Below are 18,619 nucleotides of genomic sequence, written 5' to 3'. Positions count from 1 at the left end.
CATGTCTGCAAACACTCTCAGAGCCTTAAAGTAGGGCTTTCACCAATGTGTTTTTTGGTGAGAAACCTTCTATTTCAAGGTTCTGTGCGTTTTCAGACACGTACAATATGTATTTTTTGTGTTTCTGATGAAATCCCTCCTTTTAATGCATTTTCTCACAGAAAATTAGTCTCTTGCCATTGCAAAATGGCTTTCTTGAAAAAGCATATTGTGGTCGAGAAATGGTGTTTTAAACAATAAAAACGACTCCCGGCCTTATTTAGTTCACATTTTTACTTTTGGTAACCTAGCCCGTATTCATAACGCACTAAACCTTTTTATCGCGTTAAACGCCTTTTCTCGACAACAAAAGCACAATTTCATCAAAAACAAACAAAACAAGAAAAAAAGAATCTATTCAACAAGTCTACAACACATCCTTAAGAGTTACATGATTTCACCCAATGTCAATGTGTAAATTCTCCAGTTCTGATCATTGTTTAGGTTGTTGGTAGCTTGGTCCAATGCCAAAACACAGTGAAATCTTTTTTATGGCTTTAAACGCGTTTTCTCCTCGAGAGAAACATGTTTTCACTAAAAACGTTATAGTTTAAACATGCCTGTTGTACATGTCTGCAAACACTCAGAGCCTTAAAGTAGGGTTTTCACCAATGTGTTTTTTGGTGAGAAACCTTCTATTTCAAAGGTTCTGTGCGTTTTCAGACATGTTCAGTATGTATTTTTTGTGTTTTCTGATGAAATCCCTCCTTTTAATGCATTTTCTCACAGAAAATGAGTCTCTCACCATGGGAAAATGGCTTTTTTGAAAACGCATATTCTGGTCGAGAAATGGTGTTTTAAACAATAAAACGACTCCCGGCCTTATTTAGTTCACATTTTTACTTTTGGTAACCTAGCCCGTATTCATAACGCACTAAACCTTTTTATCGCGTTAAACGCCTTTTCTCGACAACAAAAGCACAATTTCATCAAAAACAAACAAAACAAGAAAAATGAATATATTCAACAAGTCTGCAACACATCCTTAAGAGTTACATGATTTCACCCAATGTCAATGTGTAATTTCTCCAGTTCTGAGCATTGTTTAGGTTGTTGGTAGCTTGGTCCAATGCCAAAACACAGAGAAATCTCTTTATGGCTTTAAACGCGTTTTCTCCTCGAGAGAAACATGATTTCACTAAAAACAATATAGTTCAAACATGCCTGTTGTACATGTCTGCAAACACTCTCAGAGCCTTAAAGTAGGGTTTTCACCAATGTGTTTTTTGGTGAGAAACCTTCTATTTCAAGGTTCTGTGCGTTTTCAGACACGTACAATATGTATTTTTTGTGTTTCTGATGAAATCCCTCCTTTTAATGCATTTTCTCACAGAAAATTAGTCTCTTGCCATTGCAAAATGGCTTTCTTGAAAAAGCATATTGTGGTCGAGAAATGGTGTTTTAAACAATAAAAACGACTCCCGGCCTTATTTAGTTCACATTTTTACTTTTGGTAACCTAGCCCGTATTCATAACGCACTAAACCTTTTTATCGCGTTAAACGCCTTTTCTCGACAACAAAAGCACAATTTCATCAAAAACAAACAAAACAAGAAAAAAAGAATCTATTCAACAAGTCTACAACACATCCTTAAGAGTTACATGATTTCACCCAATGTCAATGTGTAATTTCTCCAGTTCTGATCATTGTTTAGGTTGTTGGTAGCTTGGTCCAATGCCAAAACACAGTGAAATCTTTTTTATGGCTTTAAACGCGTTTTCTCCTCGAGAGAAACATGTTTTCACTAAAAACGTTATAGTTTAAACATGCCTGTTGTACATGTCTGCAAACACTCAGAGCCTTAAAGTAGGGTTTTCACCAATGTGTTTTTTGGTGAGAAACCTTCTATTTCAAAGGTTCTGTGCGTTTTCAGACATGTTCAGTATGTATTTTTTGTGTTTTCTGATGAAATCCCTCCTTTTAATGCATTTTCTCACAGAAAATGAGTCTCTCACCATGGGAAAATGGCTTTTTTGAAAACGCATATTCTGGTCGAGAAATGGTGTTTTAAACAATAAAACGACTCCCGGCCTTATTTAGTTCACATTTTTACTTTTGGTAACCTAGCCCGTATTCATAACGCACTAAACCTTTTTATCGCGTTAAACGCCTTTTCTCGACAAGAAAAGCACAATTTCATCAAAAACAAACAAAACAAGAAAAATGAATATATTCAACAAGTCTGCAACACATCCTTAAGAGTTACATGATTTCACCCAATGTCAATGTGTAATTTCTCCAGTTCTGATCATTGTTTAGGTTGTTGGTAGCTTGGTCCAATGCCAAAACACAGAGAAATCTCTTTATGGCTTTAAACGCGTTTTCTCCTCGAGAGAAACATGATTTCACTAAAAACGATATAGTTCAAACATGCCTGTTGTAACTGTCTGCAAACACTCAGAGCCTTAAAGTAGGGTTTTCACCAATGTGTTTTTTGGTGAGAAACCTTCTATTTCAAAGGTTCTTTGCGTTTTCAGACATGTTCAGTATGTATTTTTTGTGTTTCTGATGAAATCCCTCCTTTTAATGCATTTTCTCACTGAAAATGAGTCTCTCACCATGGGAAAATGGCTTTCTTGAAAAAGCATATTGTGGTCGAGAAATGGTGTTTTAAACAATAAAAACGACTCCCGGCCTTATTTAGTTCACATTTTTACTTTTGGTAACCTAGCCCGTATTCATAACGCACTAAACCTTTTTATCGCGTTAAACGCCTTTTCTCGACAACAAAAGCACAATTTCATCAAAAACAAACAAAACAAGAAAAATGAATCTATTCAACAAGTCTGCAACACATCCTTAAGAGTTACATGATTTCACCCAATGTCAATGTGTAATTTCTCCAGTTCTGATCATTGTTTAGGTTGTTGGTAGCTTGGTCCAATGCCAAAACACAGTGAAATCTTTTTATGGCTTTAAACGCGATTTCTCCTCGAGAGAAACATGTTTTCACTAAAAACGTTATAGTTTAAACATGCCTGTTGTACATGTCTGCAAACACTCAGAGCCTTAAAGTAGGGTTTTCACCAATGTGTTTTTTGGTGAGAAACCTTGTATTTCAATGGTTCTGTGCGTTTTCAGACATGTTCAGTATGTATTTTTTGTGTTTTCTGATGAAATCCCTCCTTTTAATGCATTTTCTCACAGAAAATGAGTCTCTCACCATGGGAAAATGGCTTTTTTGAAAACGCATATTCTGGTCGAGAAATGGTGTTTTAAACAATAAAACGACTCCCGGCCTTATTTAGTTCACATTTTTACTTTTGGTAACCTAGCCCGTATTCATAACGCACTAAACCTTTTTATCGCGTTAAACGCCTTTTCTCGACAACAAAAGCACAATTTCATCAAAAACAAACAAAACAAGAAAAATGAATCTATTCAACAAGTCTGCAACACATCCTTAAGAGTTACATGATTTCACCCAATGTCAATGTGTAATTTCTCCAGTTCTGATCATTGTTTAGGTTGTTGGTAGCTTGGTCCAATGCCAAAACACAGTGAAATCTCTTTATGGCTTTAAACGCGTTTTCTCCTCGAGAGAAACATGATTTCACTAAAAACGATATAGTTCAAACATGCCTGTTGTAACTGTCTGCAAACACTCAGAGCCTTAAAGTAGGGTTTTCACCAATGTGTTTTTTGGTGAGAAACCTTCTATTTCAAATGTTCTGTGCGTTTTCAGACATGTTCAGTATGTATTTTTTGTGTTTCTGATGAAATCCCCCTTTTAATGCATTTTCTCACAGAAAATGAGTCTCTCACCATGGGAAAATGGCTTTTTGAAAACGCATATTCTGGTCGAGAAATGGTGTTTTAAACAATAAAACGACTCCCGGCCTTATTTAGTTCACATTTTTACTTTTGGTAACCTAGCCCGTATTCATAACGCACTAAACCTTTTTATCGCGTTAAACGCCTTTTCTCGACAACAAAAGCACAATTTCATCAAAAACAAACAAAACAAGAAAAATGAATCTATTCAACAAGTCTGCAACACATCCTTAAGAGTTACATGATTTCACCCAATGTCAAATGTGTAATTTCTCCAGTTCTGATCATTGTTTAGGTTGTTGGTAGCTTGGTCCAATGCCAAAACACAGTGAAATCTTTTTATGGCTTTAAACGCGTTTTCTCCTCGAGAGAAACATGTTTTCACTAAAAACGTTATAGTTTAAACATGGCTGTTGTAACTGTCTGCAAACACTCAGAGCCTTAAAGTAGGGTTTTCACCAATGTGTTTTTTGCTGAGAAACCTTCTATTTCAAAGGTTCTGTGCGTTTTCAGACATGTTCAGTATGTATTTTTTGTGTTTCTGATGAAATCCCTCCTTTTAATGCATTTTCTCACAGAAAATGAGTCCCTCACCATGGGAAAAAGGCTTTTTTGAAAACGCATATTCTGGTCGAGAAATGGTGTTTTAAACAATAAAACGACTCCCGGCCTTATTTAGTTCACATTTTTACTTTTGGTAACCTAGCCCGTATTCATAACGCACTAAACCTTTTTATCGCGTTAAACGCCTTTCTCGACAAGAAAAGCACAATTTCATCAAAAACAAACAAAACAAGAAAAATGAATCTATTCAACAAGTCTGCAACACATCCTTAAGAGTTACATGATTTCACCCAATGTCAATGTGTAATTTCTCCAGTTCTGATCATTGTTTAGGTTGTTGGTAGCTTGGTCCAATGCCAAAACACGGTGAAATCTTTTTATGGCTTTAAACGCGTTTTCTCCTCGAGAGAAACATGATTTCACTAAAAACGTTATAGTTTAAACACACCTGTTGTACATGTCTGCAAACACTCTCAGAGCCTTAAAGTAGGGCTTTCACCAATGTGTTTTTTGGTGAGAAACCTTCTATTTCAAGGTTCTGTGCGTTTTCAGACACGTACAATATGTATTTTTTGTGTTTCTGATGAAATCCCTCCTTTTAATGCATTTTCTCACAGAAAATTAGTCTCTTGCCATTGCAAAATGGCTTTCTTGAAAAAGCATATTGTGGTCGAGAAATGGTGTTTTAAACAATAAAAACGACTCCCGGCCTTATTTAGTTCACATTTTTACTTTTGGTAACCTAGCCCGTATTCATAACGCACTAAACCTTTTTATCGCGTTAAACGCCTTTTCTCGACAACAAAAGCACAATTTCATCAAAAACAAACAAAACAAGAAAAAAAGAATCTATTCAACAAGTCTACAACACATCCTTAAGAGTTACATGATTTCACCCAATGTCAATGTGTAAATTCTCCAGTTCTGATCATTGTTTAGGTTGTTGGTAGCTTGGTCCAATGCCAAAACACAGTGAAATCTTTTTTATGGCTTTAAACGCGTTTTCTCCTCGAGAGAAACATGTTTTCACTAAAAACGTTATAGTTTAAACATGCCTGTTGTACATGTCTGCAAACACTCAGAGCCTTAAAGTAGGGTTTTCACCAATGTGTTTTTTGGTGAGAAACCTTCTATTTCAAAGGTTCTGTGCGTTTTCAGACATGTTCAGTATGTATTTTTTGTGTTTTCTGATGAAATCCCTCCTTTTAATGCATTTTCTCACAGAAAATGAGTCTCTCACCATGGGAAAATGGCTTTTTTGAAAACGCATATTCTGGTCGAGAAATGGTGTTTTAAACAATAAAACGACTCCCGGCCTTATTTAGTTCACATTTTTACTTTTGGTAACCTAGCCCGTATTCATAACGCACTAAACCTTTTTATCGCGTTAAACGCCTTTTCTCGACAACAAAAGCACAATTTCATCAAAAACAAACAAAACAAGAAAAATGAATATATTCAACAAGTCTGCAACACATCCTTAAGAGTTACATGATTTCACCCAATGTCAATGTGTAATTTCTCCAGTTCTGAGCATTGTTTAGGTTGTTGGTAGCTTGGTCCAATGCCAAAACACAGAGAAATCTCTTTATGGCTTTAAACGCGTTTTCTCCTCGAGAGAAACATGATTTCACTAAAAACAATATAGTTCAAACATGCCTGTTGTACATGTCTGCAAACACTCTCAGAGCCTTAAAGTAGGGTTTTCACCAATGTGTTTTTTGGTGAGAAACCTTCTATTTCAAGGTTCTGTGCGTTTTCAGACACGTACAATATGTATTTTTTGTGTTTCTGATGAAATCCCTCCTTTTAATGCATTTTCTCACAGAAAATTAGTCTCTTGCCATTGCAAAATGGCTTTCTTGAAAAAGCATATTGTGGTCGAGAAATGGTGTTTTAAACAATAAAAACGACTCCCGGCCTTATTTAGTTCACATTTTTACTTTTGGTAACCTAGCCCGTATTCATAACGCACTAAACCTTTTTATCGCGTTAAACGCCTTTTCTCGACAACAAAAGCACAATTTCATCAAAAACAAACAAAACAAGAAAAAAAGAATCTATTCAACAAGTCTACAACACATCCTTAAGAGTTACATGATTTCACCCAATGTCAATGTGTAATTTCTCCAGTTCTGATCATTGTTTAGGTTGTTGGTAGCTTGGTCCAATGCCAAAACACAGTGAAATCTTTTTTATGGCTTTAAACGCGTTTTCTCCTCGAGAGAAACATGTTTTCACTAAAAACGTTATAGTTTAAACATGCCTGTTGTACATGTCTGCAAACACTCAGAGCCTTAAAGTAGGGTTTTCACCAATGTGTTTTTTGGTGAGAAACCTTCTATTTCAAAGGTTCTGTGCGTTTTCAGACATGTTCAGTATGTATTTTTTGTGTTTTCTGATGAAATCCCTCCTTTTAATGCATTTTCTCACAGAAAATGAGTCTCTCACCATGGGAAAATGGCTTTTTTGAAAACGCATATTCTGGTCGAGAAATGGTGTTTTAAACAATAAAACGACTCCCGGCCTTATTTAGTTCACATTTTTACTTTTGGTAACCTAGCCCGTATTCATAACGCACTAAACCTTTTTATCGCGTTAAACGCCTTTTCTCGACAAGAAAAGCACAATTTCATCAAAAACAAACAAAACAAGAAAAATGAATATATTCAACAAGTCTGCAACACATCCTTAAGAGTTACATGATTTCACCCAATGTCAATGTGTAATTTCTCCAGTTCTGATCATTGTTTAGGTTGTTGGTAGCTTGGTCCAATGCCAAAACACAGAGAAATCTCTTTATGGCTTTAAACGCGTTTTCTCCTCGAGAGAAACATGATTTCACTAAAAACGATATAGTTCAAACATGCCTGTTGTAACTGTCTGCAAACACTCAGAGCCTTAAAGTAGGGTTTTCACCAATGTGTTTTTTGGTGAGAAACCTTCTATTTCAAAGGTTCTTTGCGTTTTCAGACATGTTCAGTATGTATTTTTTGTGTTTCTGATGAAATCCCTCCTTTTAATGCATTTTCTCACTGAAAATGAGTCTCTCACCATGGGAAAATGGCTTTCTTGAAAAAGCATATTGTGGTCGAGAAATGGTGTTTTAAACAATAAAAACGACTCCCGGCCTTATTTAGTTCACATTTTTACTTTTGGTAACCTAGCCCGTATTCATAACGCACTAAACCTTTTTATCGCGTTAAACGCCTTTTCTCGACAACAAAAGCACAATTTCATCAAAAACAAACAAAACAAGAAAAATGAATCTATTCAACAAGTCTGCAACACATCCTTAAGAGTTACATGATTTCACCCAATGTCAATGTGTAATTTCTCCAGTTCTGATCATTGTTTAGGTTGTTGGTAGCTTGGTCCAATGCCAAAACACAGTGAAATCTTTTTATGGCTTTAAACGCGTTTTCTCCTCGAGAGAAACATGTTTTCACTAAAAACGTTATAGTTTAAACATGCCTGTTGTACATGTCTGCAAACACTCAGAGCCTTAAAGTAGGGTTTTCACCAATGTGTTTTTTGGTGAGAAACCTTCTATTTCAAAGGTTCTGTGCGTTTTCAGACATGTTCAGTATGTATTTTTTGTGTTTCTGATGAAATCCCTCCTTTTAATGCATTTTCTCACAGAAAATGAGTCTCTCACCATGGGAAAATGGCTTTTTTGAAAACGCATATTCTGGTCGAGAAATGGTGTTTTAAACAATAAAAACGTCTCCCGGCCTTATTTAGTTCACATTTTAACTTTTGTTAACCTAGCCCGTATTCATAACGCACTAAACCTTTTTATCGCGTTAAACGCCTTTCTCGACAAGAAAAGCACAATTTCATCAAAAACAAACAAAACAAGAAAAATGAATCTATTCAACAAGTCTGCAACACATCCTTAAGAGTTACATGATTTCACCCAATGTCAATGTGTAATTTCTCCAGTTCTGATCATTGTTTAGGTTGTTGGTAGCTTGGTCCAATGTCAAAACACAGTGAAATCTCTTTATGGCTTTAAACGCGTTTTCTCCTCGAGAGAAACATGATTTCACTAAAAACGATATAGTTCAAACATGGCTGTTGTAACTGTCTGCAAACACTCAGAGCCTTAAAGTAGGGTTTTCACCAATGTGTTTTTTGGTGAGAAACCTTCTATTTCAAAGGTTCTGTGCGTTTTCAGACATGTTCAGTATGTATTTTTTGTGTTTCTGATGAAATCCCTCCTTTTAATGCATTTTCTCACAGAAAATGAGTCTCTCACCATGGGAAAATGGCTTTTTTGAAAACGCATATTCTGGTCGAGAAATGGTGTTTTAAACAATAAAAACGTCTCCCGGCCTTATTTAGTTCACATTTTAACTTTTGTTAACCTAGCCCGTATTCATAACGCACTAAACCTTTTTATCGCGTTAAACGCCTTTCTCGACAAGAAAAGCACAATTTCATCAAAAACAAACAAAACAAGAAAAATGAATCTATTCAACAAGTCTGCAACACATCCTTAAGAGTTACATGATTTCACCCAATGTCAATGTGTAATTTCTCCAGTTCTGATCATTGTTTAGGTTGTTGGTAGCTTAGTCCAATGTCAAAACACAGTGAAATCTCTTTATGGCTTTAAACGCGTTTTCTCCTCGAGAGAAACATGATTTCACTAAAAACGATATAGTTCAAACATGCCTGTTGTAACTGTCTGCAAACACTCAGAGCCTTAAAGTAGGGTTTTCACCAATGTGTTTTTTGGTGAGAAACCTTCTATTTCAAAGGTTCTTTGCGTTTTCAGACATGTTCAGTATGTATTTTTTGTGTTTCTGATGAAATCCCTCCTTTTAATGCATTTTCTCACTGAAAATGAGTCTCTCACCATGGGAAAATGGCTTTCTTGAAAAAGCATATTGTGGTCGAGAAATGGTGTTTTAAACAATAAAAACGACTCCCGGCCTTATTTAGTTCACATTTTTACTTTTGGTAACCTAGCCCGTATTCATAACGCACTAAACCTTTTTATCGCGTTAAACGCCTTTTCTCGACAACAAAAGCACAATTTCATCAAAAACAAACAAAACAAGAAAAATGAATCTATTCAACAAGTCTGCAACACATCCTTAAGAGTTACATGATTTCACCCAATGTCAATGTGTAATTTCTCCAGTTCTGATCATTGTTTAGGTTGTTGGTAGCTTGGTCCAATGCCAAAACACAGTGAAATCTTTTTATGGCTTTAAACGCGTTTTCTCCTCGAGAGAAACATGTTTTCACTAAAAACGTTATAGTTTAAACATGCCTGTTGTACATGTCTGCAAACACTCAGAGCCTTAAAGTAGGGTTTTCACCAATGTGTTTTTTGGTGAGAAACCTTCTATTTCAAAGGTTCTGTGCGTTTTCAGACATGTTCAGTATGTATTTTTTGTGTTTCTGATGAAATCCCTCCTTTTAATGCATTTTCTCACAGAAAATGAGTCTCTCACCATGGGAAAATGGCTTTTTTGAAAACGCATATTCTGGTCGAGAAATGGTGTTTTAAACAATAAAAACGTCTCCCGGCCTTATTTAGTTCACATTTTAACTTTTGTTAACCTAGCCCGTATTCATAACGCACTAAACCTTTTTATCGCGTTAAACGCCTTTCTCGACAAGAAAAGCACAATTTCATCAAAAACAAACAAAACAAGAAAAATGAATCTATTCAACAAGTCTGCAACACATCCTTAAGAGTTACATGATTTCACCCAATGTCAATGTGTAATTTCTCCAGTTCTGATCATTGTTTAGGTTGTTGGTAGCTTGGTCCAATGTCAAAACACAGTGAAATCTCTTTATGGCTTTAAACGCGTTTTCTCCTCGAGAGAAACATGATTTCACTAAAAACGATATAGTTCAAACATGGCTGTTGTAACTGTCTGCAAACACTCAGAGCCTTAAAGTAGGGTTTTCACCAATGTGTTTTTTGGTGAGAAACCTTCTATTTCAAAGGTTCTGTGCGTTTTCAGACATGTTCAGTATGTATTTTTTGTGTTTCTGATGAAATCCCTCCTTTTAATGCATTTTCTCACAGAAAATGAGTCTCTCACCATGGGAAAATGGCTTTTTTGAAAACGCATATTCTGGTCGAGAAATGGTGTTTTAAACAATAAAAACGTCTCCCGGCCTTATTTAGTTCACATTTTAACTTTTGTTAACCTAGCCCGTATTCATAACGCACTAAACCTTTTTATCGCGTTAAACGCCTTTCTCGACAAGAAAAGCACAATTTCATCAAAAACAAACAAAACAAGAAAAATGAATCTATTCAACAAGTCTGCAACACATCCTTAAGAGTTACATGATTTCACCCAATGTCAATGTGTAATTTCTCCAGTTCTGATCATTGTTTAGGTTGTTGGTAGCTTAGTCCAATGTCAAAACACAGTGAAATCTCTTTATGGCTTTAAACGCGTTTTCTCCTCGAGAGAAACATGATTTCACTAAAAACGATATAGTTCAAACATGCCTGTTGTAACTGTCTGCAAACACTCAGAGCCTTAAAGTAGGGTTTTCACCAATGTGTTTTTTGGTGAGAAACCTTCTATTTCAAAGGTTCTGTGCGTTTTCAGACATGTTCAGTATGTATTTTTTGTGTTTTCTGATGAAATCCCTCCTTTTAATGCATTTTCTCACAGAAAATGAGTCTCTCACCATGGGAAAATGGCTTTTTTGAAAACGCATATTCTGGTCGAGAAATGGTGTTTTAAACAATAAAACGACTCCCGGCCTTATTTAGTTCACATTTTTACTTTTGGTAACCTAGCCCGTATTCATAACGCACTAAACCTTTTTATCGCGTTAAACGCCTTTTCTCGACAACAAAAGCACAATTTCATCAAAAACAAACAAAACAAGAAAAATGAATATATTCAACAAGTCTGCAACACATCCTTAAGAGTTACATGATTTCACCCAATGTCAATGTGTAATTTCTCCAGTTCTGAGCATTGTTTAGGTTGTTGGTAGCTTGGTCCAATGCCAAAACACAGAGAAATCTCTTTATGGCTTTAAACGCGTTTTCTCCTCGAGAGAAACATGATTTCACTAAAAACGATATAGTTCAAACATGCCTGTTGTAACTGTCTGCAAACACTCAGAGCCTTAAAGTAGGGTTTTCACCAATGTGTTTTTTGGTGAGAAACCTTCTATTTCAAAGGTTCTGTGCGTTTTCAGACATGTTCATTATGTATTTTTTGTGTTTCTGATGAAATCCCTCCTTTTAATGCATTTTCTCACTGAAAATGAGTCTCTCACCATGGGAAAATGGCTTTCTTGAAAAAGCATATTGTGGTCGAGAAATGGTGTTTTAAACAATAAAAACGACTCCCGGCCTTATTTAGTTCACATTTTTACTTTTGGTAACCTAGCCCGTATTCATAACGCACTAAACCTTTTTATCGCGTTAAACGCCTTTTCTCGACAACAAAAGCACAATTTCATCAAAAACAAACAAAACAAGAAAAATGAATCTATTCAACAAGTCTGCAACACATCCTTAAGAGTTACATGATTTCACCCAATGTCAATGTGTAATTTCTCCAGTTCTGATCATTGTTTAGGTTGTTGGTAGCTTGGTCCAATGCCAAAACACAGTGAAATCTTTTTATGGCTTTAAACGCGTTTTCTCCTCGAGAGAAACATGTTTTCACTAAAAACGTTATAGTTTAAACATGCCTGTTGTACATGTCTGCAAACACTCAGAGCCTTAAAGTAGGGTTTTCACCAATGTGTTTTTTGGTGAGAAACCTTCTATTTCAAAGGTTCTGTGCGTTTTCAGACATGTTCAGTATGTATTTTTTGTGTTTCTGATGAAATCCCTCCTTTTAATGCATTTTCTCACAGAAAATGAGTCTCTCACCATGGGAAAATGGCTTTTTTGAAAACGCATATTCTGGTCGAGAAATGGTGTTTTAAACAATAAAAACGTCTCCCGGCCTTATTTAGTTCACATTTTAACTTTTGTTAACCTAGCCCGTATTCATAACGCACTAAACCTTTTTATCGCGTTAAACGCCTTTCTCGACAAGAAAAGCACAATTTCATCAAAAACAAACAAAACAAGAAAAATGAATCTATTCAACAAGTCTGCAACACATCCTTAAGAGTTACATGATTTCACCCAATGTCAATGTGTAATTTCTCCAGTTCTGATCATTGTTTAGGTTGTTGGTAGCTTGGTCCAATGCCAAAACACAGTGAAATCTTTTTATGGCTTTAAACGCGTTTTCTCCTCGAGAGAAACATGTTTTCACTAAAAACGTTATAGTTTAAACATGCCTGTTGTACATGTCTGCAAACACTCAGAGCCTTAAAGTAGGGTTTTCACCAATGTGTTTTTTGGTGAGAAACCTTCTATTTCAAAGGTTCTGTGCGTTTTCAGACATGTTCAGTATGTATTTTTTGTGTTTCTGATGAAATCCCTCCTTTTAATGCATTTTCTCACAGAAAATGAGTCTCTCACCATGGGAAAATGGCTTTTTGAAAACGCATATTCTGGTCGAGAAATGGTGTTTTAAACAATAAAAACGTCTCCCGGCCTTATTTAGTTCACATTTTAACTTTTGTTAACCTAGCCCGTATTCATAACGCACTAAACCTTTTTATCGCGTTAAACGCCTTTCTCGACAAGAAAAGCACAATTTCATCAAAAACAAACAAAACAAGAAAAATGAATCTATTCAACAAGTCTGCAACACATCCTTAAGAGTTACATGATTTCACCCAATGTCAATGTGTAATTTCTCCAGTTCTGATCATTGTTTAGGTTGTTGGTAGCTTGGTCCAATGTCAAAACACAGTGAAATCTCTTTATGGCTTTAAACGCGTTTTCTCCTCGAGAGAAACATGATTTCACTAAAAACGATATAGTTCAAACATGCCTGTTGTAACTGTCTGCAAACACTCAGAGCCTTAAAGTAGGGTTTTCACCAATGTGTTTTTTGGTGAGAAACCTTCTATTTCAAAGGTTCTGTGCGTTTTCAGACATGTTCAGTATGTATTTTTTGTGTTTCTGATGAAATCCCTCCTTTTAATGCATTTTCTCACTGAAAATGAGTCTCTCACCATGGGAAAATGGCTTTCTTGAAAAAGCATATTGTGGTCGAGAAATGGTGTTTTAAACAATAAAAACGACTCCCGGCCTTATTTAGTTCACATTTTTACTTTTGGTAACCTAGCCCGTATTCATAACGCACTAAACCTTTTTATCGCGTTAAACGCCTTTTCTCGACAACAAAAGCACAATTTCATCAAAAACAAACAAAGCAAGAAAAATGAATCTATTCAACAAGTCTGCAACACATCCTTAAGAGTTACATGATTTCAGCCAATGTCAATGTGTAATTTCTCCAGTTCTGATCATTGTTTAGGTTGTTGGTAGCTTGGTCCAATGCCAAAACACAGTGAAATCTTTTTATGGCTTTAAACGCGTTTTCTCCTCGAGAGAAACATGTTTTCACTAAAAACGTTATAGTTTAAACATGCCTGTTGTACATGTCTGCAAACACTCAGAGCCTTAAAGTAGGGTTTTCACCAATGTGTTTTTTGGTGAGAAACCTTCTATTTCAAAGGTTCTGTGCGTTTTCAGACATGTTCAGTATGTATTTTTTGTGTTTTCTGATGAAATCCCTCCTTTTAATGCATTTTCTCACAGAAAATGAGTCTCTCACCATGGGAAAATGGCTTTGTTGAAAACGCATATTCTGGTCGAGAAATGGTGTTTTAAACAATAAAACGACTCCCGGCCTTATTTAGTTCACATTTTTACTTTTGGTAACCTAGCCCGTATTCATAACTTACTAAACCTTTTTATCGCGTTAAACGCCTTTTCTCGACAACAAAAGCACAATTTCATCAAAAACAAACAAAACAAGAAAAATGAATCTATTCAACAAGTCTGCAACACATCCTTAAGAGTTACATGATTTCACCCAATGTCAATGTGTAATTTCTCCAGTTCTGATCATTGTTTAGGTTGTTGGTAGCTTGGTCCAATGCCAAAACACAGTGAAATCTTTTTATGGCTTTAAACGCGTTTTCTCCTCGAGAGAAACATGATTTCACTAAAAACGTTATAGTTTAAACATGCCTGTTGTACATGTCTGCAAACACTCAGAGCCTTAAAGTAGGGTTTTCACCAATGTGTTTTTTGGTGAGAAACCTTCTATTTCAAGGTTCTGTGCGTTTTCAGACACGTACAATATGTATTTTTTGTGTTTCTGATGAAATCCCTCCTTTTAATGCATTTTCTCACAGAAAATTAGTCTCTTGCCATGGCAAAATGGCTTTCTTGAAAAAGCATATTGTGGTCGAGCAATGGTGTTTTAAACAATAAAAACGACTCCCGGCCTTATTTAGTTCACATTTTTACTTTTGGTAACCTAGCCCGTATTCATAACGCACTAAACCTTTTTATCGCGTTAAACGCCTTTTCTCGACAACAAAAGCACAATTTCATCAAAAACAAACAAAACAAGAAAAATGAATCTATTCAACAAGTCTGCAACACATCCTTAAGAGTTACATGATTTCACCCAATGTCAATGTGTAATTTCTCCAGTTCTGATCATTGTTTAGGTTGTTGGTAGCTTGGTCCAATGCCAAAACACAGTGAAATCTTTTTATGGCTTTAAACGCGTTTTCTCCTCGAGAGAAACATGATTTCACTAAAAACGTTATAGTTTAAACACGCCTGTTGTACATGTCTGCAAACACTCTCAGAGCCTTAAAGTAGGGTTTTCACCAATGTGTTTTTTGGTGAGAAACCTTCTATTTCAAGGTTCTGTGCGTTTTCATACACGTACAATATGTATTTTTTGTGTTTCTGATGAAATCCCTCCTTTTAATGCATTTTCTCACAGAAAATTAGTCTCTTGCCATGGCAAAATGGCTTTCTTGAAAAAGCATATTGTGGTCTAGAAATGGTGTTTTAAACAATAAAAACGTCTCCCGGCCTTATTTAGTTCACATTTTAACTTTTGTTAACCTAGCCCGTATTCATAACGCACTAAACCTTTTTATCGCGTTAAACGCCTTTCTCGACAAGAAAAGCACAATTTCATCAAAAACAGACAAAACAAGAAAAATGAATCTATTCAACAAGTCTGCAACACATCCTTAAGAGTTACATGATTTCACCCAATGTCAATGTGTAATTTCTCCAGTTCTGATCATTGTTTAGGTTGTTGGTAGCTTGGTCCAATGCCAAAACACAGTGAAATCTTTTTATGGCTTTAAACGCGTTTTCTCCTCGAGAGAAACATGTTTTCACTAAAAACGTTATAGTTTAAACATGCCTGTTGTACATGTCTGCAAACACTCAGAGCCTTAAAGTAGGGTTTTCACCAATGTGTTTTTTGGTGAGAAACCTTCTATTTCAAAGGTTCTGTGCGTTTTCAGACATGTTCAGTATGTATTTTTTGTGTTTTCTGATGAAATCCCTCCTTTTAATGCATTTTCTCACAGAAAATGAGTCTCTCACCATGGGAAAATGGCTTTTTTGAAAACGCATATTCTGGTCGAGAAATGGTGTTTTAAACAATAAAACGACTCCCGGCCTTATTTAGTTCACATTTTTACTTTTGGTAACCTAGCCCGTATTCATAACGCACTAAACCTTTTTATCGCGTTAAACGCCTTTTCTCGACAACAAAAGCACAATTTCATCAAAAACAAACAAAACAAGAAAAATGAATCTATTCAACAAGTCTGCAACACATCCTTAAGAGTTACATGATTTCACCCAATGTCAATGTGTAATTTCTCCAGTTCTGATCATTGTTTAGGTTGTTGGTAGCTTGGTCCAATGCCAAAACACAGTGAAATCTTTTTATGGCTTTAAACGCGTTTTCTCCTCGAGAGAAACATGATTTCACTAAAAACGTTATAGTTTAAACACGCCTGTTGTACATGTCTGCAAACACTCTCAGAGCCTTAAAGTAGGGTTTTCACCAATGTGTTTTTTGGTGAGAAACCTTCTATTTCAAGGTTCTGTGCGTTTTCAGACACGTACAATATGTATTTTTTGTGTTTCTGATGAAATCCCTCCTTTTAATGCATTTTCTCACAGAAAATTAGTCTCTTGCCATGGCAAAATGGCTTTCTTAAAAAAGCATATTGTGGTCTAGAAATGGTGTTTTAAACAATAAAAACGACTCCCGGCCTTATTTAGTTCACATTTTTACTTTTGGTAACCTAGCCCGTATTCATAACGCACCAAACCTTTTTATCGCGTTAAACGCCTTTTCTCGACAACAAAAGCACAATTTCATCAAAAACAAACAAAACAAGAAAAATGAATCTATTCAACAAGTCTGCAACACATCCTTAAGAGTTACATGATTTCACCCAATGTCAATGTGTAATTTCTCCAGTTCTGATCATTGTTTAGGTTGTTGGTAGCTTGGTCCAATGCCAAAACACAGTGAAATCTTTTTATGGCTTTAAACGCGTTTTCTCCTCGAGAGAAACATGTTTTCACTAAAAACGTTATAGTTTAAACATGCCTGCTGTACATGTCTGCAAACACTCAGAGCCTTAAAGTAGGGTTTTCACCAATGTGTTTTTTGGTGAGAAACCTTCTATTTCAAAGGTTCTGTGCGTTTTCAGACATGTTCAGTATGTATTTTTTGTGTTTCTGATGAAATCCCTCCTTTTAATGCATTTTCTCACAGAAAATGAGTCTCTCACCATGGGAAAATGGCTTTTTTGAAAACGCATATTCTGGTCGAGAAATGGTGTTTTAAACAATAAAAACGTCTCCCGGCCTTATTTAGTTCACATTTTAACTTTTGTTAACCTAGCCCGTATTCATAACGCACTAAACCTTTTTATCGCGTTAAACGCCTTTCTCGACAAGAAAAGCACAATTTCATCAAAAACAGACAAAACAAGAAAAATGAATCTATTCAACAAGTCTGCAACACATCCTTAAGAGTTACATGATTTCACCCAATGTCAATGTGTAATTTCTCCAGTTCTGATCATTGTTTAGGTTGTTGGTAGCTTGGTCCAATGCCAAAACACAGTGAAATCTTTTTATGGCTTTAAACGCGTTTTCTCCTCGAGAGAAACATGTTTTCACTAAAAACGTTATAGTTTAAACATGCCTGTTGTACATGTCTGCAAACACTCAGAGCCTTAAAGTAGGGTTTTCACCAATGTGTTTTTTGGTGAGAAACCTTCTATTTCAAAGGTTCTGTGCGTTTTCAGACATGTTCAGTATGTATTTTTTGTGTTTTCTGATGAAATCCCTCCTTTTAATGCATTTTCTCACAGAAAATGAGTCTCTCACCATGGGAAAATGGCTTTTTTGAAAACGCATATTCTGGTCGAGAAATGGTGTTTTAAACAATAAAACGACTCCCGGCCTTATTTAGTTCACATTTTTACTTTTGGTAACCTAGCCCGTATTCATAACGCACTAAACCTTTTTATCGCGTTAAACGCCTTTTCTCGACAACAAAAGCACAATTTCATCAAAAACAAACAAAACAAGAAAAATGAATCTATTCAACAAGTCTGCAACACATCCTTAAGAGTTACATGATTTCACCCAATGTCAATGTGTAATTTCTCCAGTTCTGATCATTGTTTAGGTTGTTGGTAGCTTGGTCCAATGCCAAAACACAGTGAAATCTTTTTATGGCTTTAAACGCGTTTTCTCCTCGAGAGAAACATGTTTTCACTAAAAACGTTATAGTTTAAACATGCCTGTTGTACATGTCTGCATACACTCAGAGCCTTAAAGTAGGGTTTTCACCAATGTGTTTTTTGGTGAGAAACCTTCTATTTCAAAGGTTCTGTGCGTTTTCAGACATGTTCAGTATGTATTTTTTGTGTTTCTGATGAAATCCCTCCTTTTAATGCATTTTCTCACAGAAAATTAGTCTCTTGCCATTGCAAAATGGCTTTCTTGAAAAAGCATATTGTGGTCGAGAAATGGTGTTTTAAACAATAAAAACGACTGCCGGCCTTATTTAGTTCACATTTTTACTTTTGGTAACCTAGCCCGTATTCATAACGCACTAAACCTTTTTATCGCGTTAAACGCCTTTTCTCGACAACAAAAGCACAATTTCATCAAAAACAAACAAAACAAGAAAAAAAGAATCTATTCAACAAGTCTGCAACACATCCTTAAGAGTTACATGATTTCACCCAATGTCAATGTGTAATTTCTCCAGTTCTGATCATTGTTTAGGTTGTTGGTAGCTTGGT

Source organism: Lampris incognitus, chromosome 3, assembly GCF_029633865.1.
Source record: "Lampris incognitus isolate fLamInc1 chromosome 3, fLamInc1.hap2, whole genome shotgun sequence".
NCBI classification, from domain to species: Eukaryota; Metazoa; Chordata; class Actinopteri; order Lampriformes; family Lampridae; genus Lampris; species Lampris incognitus.
Note: the sequence above shows the minus strand (reverse complement) of the source record.